This window comes from Zingiber officinale, chromosome 4B (genome assembly GCF_018446385.1).
Source record: "Zingiber officinale cultivar Zhangliang chromosome 4B, Zo_v1.1, whole genome shotgun sequence".
NCBI lineage: Eukaryota > Viridiplantae > Streptophyta > Magnoliopsida > Zingiberales > Zingiberaceae > Zingiber > Zingiber officinale.
The window spans coordinates 67,553,524-67,558,742 of NC_055993.1; positions in this window are offsets into that span (position 1 = coordinate 67,553,524).

The window sequence follows — 5,219 nt, forward strand, 5'->3', positions numbered from 1 at the left end:
CCCAAACCTCTCTAACCAACATCCGGTCAACCTTGACTGTTGGTACATCATGCCTCGCATCTGGTCACTCCTGACCTGCCAGACTTCCCACCAAGTGTCCGGTCAATCCTTTGACCCACTTGGACTTTTACTCGTCGTGCCAAGTATCCGGTCACTCCATTGACCTACTTGGACTTCCCCAGATGTCTGGCTATTTCCTTCGTGCCAAGTATCCAGTCAATCCCTTTGACCTACTTGGACTTCCCAACACCAGATGTCCGATCATCCTTGATCCATCTGGATTTCCTTCCTTGCCTGGCTTCACTCACCAGGACTTTCACCTAGCTTCACTCACTAGGGTTTTCCATCTGCCTAGCTTCACTCACTAGGACTTTCACCTGGCTTCACTCACCAGGATTTTCTTCTGCCTAGCTTCACTCACTAGGACTTTCACCTAGCTTCACTCACTAGGGTTTTCCATCTGCCTAGCTTCACTCACTAGGACTTTCACCTGGCTTCACTCACCAGGATTTTCTTCTGCCTAGCTTCACTCACTAGGACTTTCACCTGGCTTCACTCACCAGGATTTTCACCTGGCTTCACTCACCAGGACTTTCACCTGGCTTCACTCACCAGGATTTCCTTCTGCCTAGCTTCACTCACTAGGACTTCCTTCTGCCTAACTTGCCAGTTAGGACTTCCCAGTCAAGTATCCGGTCAACCTTGACCTACATGACTCTTCTTCGATCAATATCTTATTGTCAAACATCTAAACCCTAACCAAGACTCAGCTTGGTTAACCAGGTCACCCTTGACCTGAGGGATATTGCACCAACAAAGATGAGGCACAGGATTTACTTAGTTACAACCTAAGTGGTTGTTAATCTAAGAACAATGAAAAAGCTCTAAAAGATCTCCTTCGGTAAAGGCGAAGAAGCCTTTTACACTCGTTAATTGCTCAGACAATTGTTGGGAAATGAATATTGGAGTTGATTTTTATTTCCTAGGTCCAGGGGTCTTTTTATAGCCCCTAGAAAATCTTATCCGGGGCTGGAAGGCGCCTCCAATAGGCTGGAAGGCACCTCGAGTGAGGCACCAAAGGATAAAGTTTTATCTTTTGGCAACGACAATATTTTCCTGGTTGAATGCACCTTCAACCTTGTTGAAGGCGCCTTCCCACTGAAAGGAGCAAAGGTGCCTTTAACTCCTTTGAGGGCACCTCCAGCAACTCCGCAACTCCCTTTTTACTCTCTTGCTGCTCTGATCACTTAGGTGATTTCGGCCAACCAAAATAGGGCTCACCCGAACCCATTTTCTGGCATTCTCCTCGAGCAGACTTCCTCCCCATCTTTTCGTCTCTCGGACCGCCGCACACGTCCTTCTCATCCACCAGTGTACTCTTCCGCAGCACTTCGTCCCTCGGATGCACCGAGCCCATCGACTCTCTTCCCGTGTCATCCTTCTCGCTAGCTACGTCTTCTACTTGACTTTCTATACTCCTAAGCTCTTGCACACTTAGACACAGAGATCAAATACTAACAGGATCTAACTTGACTTGGTTGATCACATTAAAAACTACCACGGGGTTCCAACACTAATGCCTCATATAACATTATTTCAAACAAATCTTGTGTATGCACACAAACATTGTAAGAGGAATATATGGAGAAAAAAAACTCAGTAATAGCAGTTGGTGTTATACTTACAACAAAACCAGTAGCACAAAATATAGATGACCAATATGGTATACCTGAGGTTTTGGCTCCCTCTGCAATGATTGTAAAATATGCATTTATACAATCGCCATTTGTGGCTACAGTTCAATCAAAAACACTCAGGAAAGATGTCATATTCATTGGAATTGTTTCGTTAGACCATATTGCCTTTGTCGTAGCCCTACATAACTAAAAAATAAAACATGTCAATAAATTATGTTTTACAACACTAGTACTCTATTGCTGCTAGAATTGGAGCAGTTATGGAAATTACATGTGTAATAGTAACTTCTAAATATGCGTGGTTGATTTTATTCAAGATTATGAAATGTTTGTTTGACTATACAATAAGGAGATAATTCCAATGTAATTTATCCTTATGTTCACTATAAAAGTATTAACATAATTCATCATATATTTGCATTACAGTAAGTGTATGAGTCAACAAACACTTGACTCACTTTAGCTGACTCAGTTTCTATAATGCCTCTGCCACCACATCATCTTTATTTTTCTTAAAATATGACTTCGCTTGTTGAACAAATAAATAGACAAAAATTTTCTCCATGAGTAATTATATGTGATATAGGAATAAAAGATAAAACATTTAACCAACCTAAATCGTACCTTCATGATTTTAGATTTATGTTTGACAAGCATATACAAGAGTTTAGATGGTGAAGATGTGGCCGCTACATCTGCAGATGAGACAGGGGCATCTTGACCTTTAACAGGATGCTCAATATTTTCCTCTCCTTTGCCCTTGGCCATCTTGGTCTTATGCTCATCTTGGAAATTGACTTTTTTAATTCTTTTAGTCACGAACACTCCCTCAATCTCTTTTGCAGGTGGGGGTGTGATTCTCTTCGTAGCACTCCTCTTTTCCCTTGTTATTGGCCTATTAGTAGGTAATGACTCTATATCCTTAGCAAGCAATTGACTTTGAATATTTTTAACTTTTCTCTCTTGTTCTACTATAATTTTATCTTTTATAGCTATAATTTTATCATTTTCATTAATTGTTTTGTCCTTCTCAGCTATTGTGGTTTCTAAATCACTAACACAGATTTTAATATCATCAATTAACTCACTAATTCTGGTCTTTATCTTTGTAATGAGCTAGGCGTTGGCCTCAACCATAGACTCCAAATGATCAATTTCGCCCTCTCTTGCTTGACAAATTGTACAAGACTCTTTCTCTTGAATATATTCTACAATAAATTCCTAAGCTTTAGATGCCTATTTAGGAAATTGATCAGGAACTTGTTCAAGAATTTACTCAGAAATTAATTGTATAAACCTCTCATCAATTTGTTAATCTATATGCTCTACAACATCTTCCAGGAAATTATTTGAGAGCAGATGTGTCTCTAGATCCAATGGACTTAAATCAATAATTATTTTGGCAGTAAGTAGTTATGCAATTCTAGATTTTATCGTCTCCACACAGGAGCCTGACCACTTCCATTTGTATATTCTTGGAAGGGCATATTATTTATAAGGATCCATTATTCTGATATGCTCACATATCCACACCTACAATATAATACAAACAGTTAAATATGAAATTTTATGCATAAAATATATGAATCTATCAATAAATTTAAGATCTTACAGCAAGGAGATGTGCAAACCCTTTGATCATGGGAGCTTGATTTCCCTCAAGGCCCTATAGCTTTGGCCTTTGTGAAAGCATCACACCAATGGTGCCTAGCTGTGGGCTCATATAGTCATATATAGCCTTACCCTAATTATACTTACCTAAATTCTCAAAATCATATACACAATCAATTAGTGAATGTACTGGTAATATAGATATACTACTAGTAGTAGTAAATAAAACGCAAACAAAGAAATACAATATTAAAAATTGATAAAAGAGAGTATCAGATTCAGCAGATGATGGTTGTTTGTTGAGGTTGATCAGCTTATTCTCTAGTTCCTTCTGTGTACACTCCACATTACTGAAGTGTTGAAGAAATAGTGGGGTGGTGGTTGCATGCTGCTATAAATTTACTTCATCGCCTTGGTCTGGGAGTCCTAGAACCAGTGAAACATTTGGCTTTAACGTCCTAATTGTCAAACATATTTTATATAAGGCTTTGAATATTTGTAATTTCAGGCATGGCTACGGCCCAAGCAAATGGGCTTCCATTTATCAACTTCATCTACCGGTCGTTTATGTGTAGTGATGATAAAAAAAACTCTTGAAGTGAGGGTAATTACTTTTCCAATGCACTTTCTTACGATATGCACAGGAAGCAGAAGTTCTCTGACTCGCCATTTAATTCTGTCAAACAAATATATCATATCTTAGTGATAATCATTTGTCTTCATTGCAATATTGTTAATTTTCAATCATAATATAATACATTACACTGTTATTTTGTAACCATAATATGATACATTACAATGTCTATAATTTCTCCTACCTACTACAATGTGATTAGTAGCTGCTACAACATGGCTACTTATAACGTTGTAACAGTTAGGGTTAAGTCGCTGCTATAATAATAAGAAGTCAATAGGGGTTATAGGGTTTAACCATGTTGTATCAGTCATTAGGGTTTAACTATGTTGTAGCACCTATTGTCGAGTAGCTGCTACAATGTTACAACTATTTTTAAACTCTCTATTTCCTGAAAGTAAATCTTCAATCCAAATACCTATAATCATTAAACACCATTGTCACAACTAGGAGAATAATCAAAACCCTAAACATTTAAAACCCTAAACAAGAGAAGAAGAATAAAAACACTAAAGCCTTACGAAATACTTATGATGGAGGTGAAGCTTATGAGGAGAAACACGTCGTTGCAATGAGGTTGATTGACAAAGAGATCGTGGGGCATTGGTCTACTTTCAATAAAAATCTTTCGAAATATTTGTCGCATGCCTAGTTTTAGAGTTAAAACTTTGGCAGATGAGGGCAAAATGATAATTACACAATATATTTTTTCTTTCTCCGATGGTGCATGATAATATATATTAGGATTAGAAGGAATTACACTTCAATGTAAAAGACTTACCATCAAATGGTTTGTGGAAAATAAATAATGTTTAGCAAGTATCTTGCAAAATATAGAACAAAAAAATGGTAAGAAAATGGTTTTTGGAGTGTCGAAGTAGTTGTTACAATGTTATAGCAGCTAGGCGTCAAAGTAGCTGCTACAACGATGTAGCAGCTAACCGTCGAATTTGCTGCTACAACGTTGTAGTAGTTAGATGTTGAAGTAGCTGCTACAATATTGTAGGTTGATATTCCAAGTAGCTACTATAATGTTGTAGTAGCTATTCGTCGAAGTAGCTGCTACAACATTGTAGCAGCTACTCATCAAAGTAACTGCTACAACGGTGTAGCAGTTAACATTCAAAGTAGCTTTTACAATGTTGTAGCAGGTACCCGTCAAAGTAGCTGTTACCACATTGTAATAGCTAGTCATCTAAGTTACTGCTACACCATTGACGTAATTAACATTCCAAGTAACTGCTACACCGTTGTAGTAGCTAGTCGTCGAAGTAGAT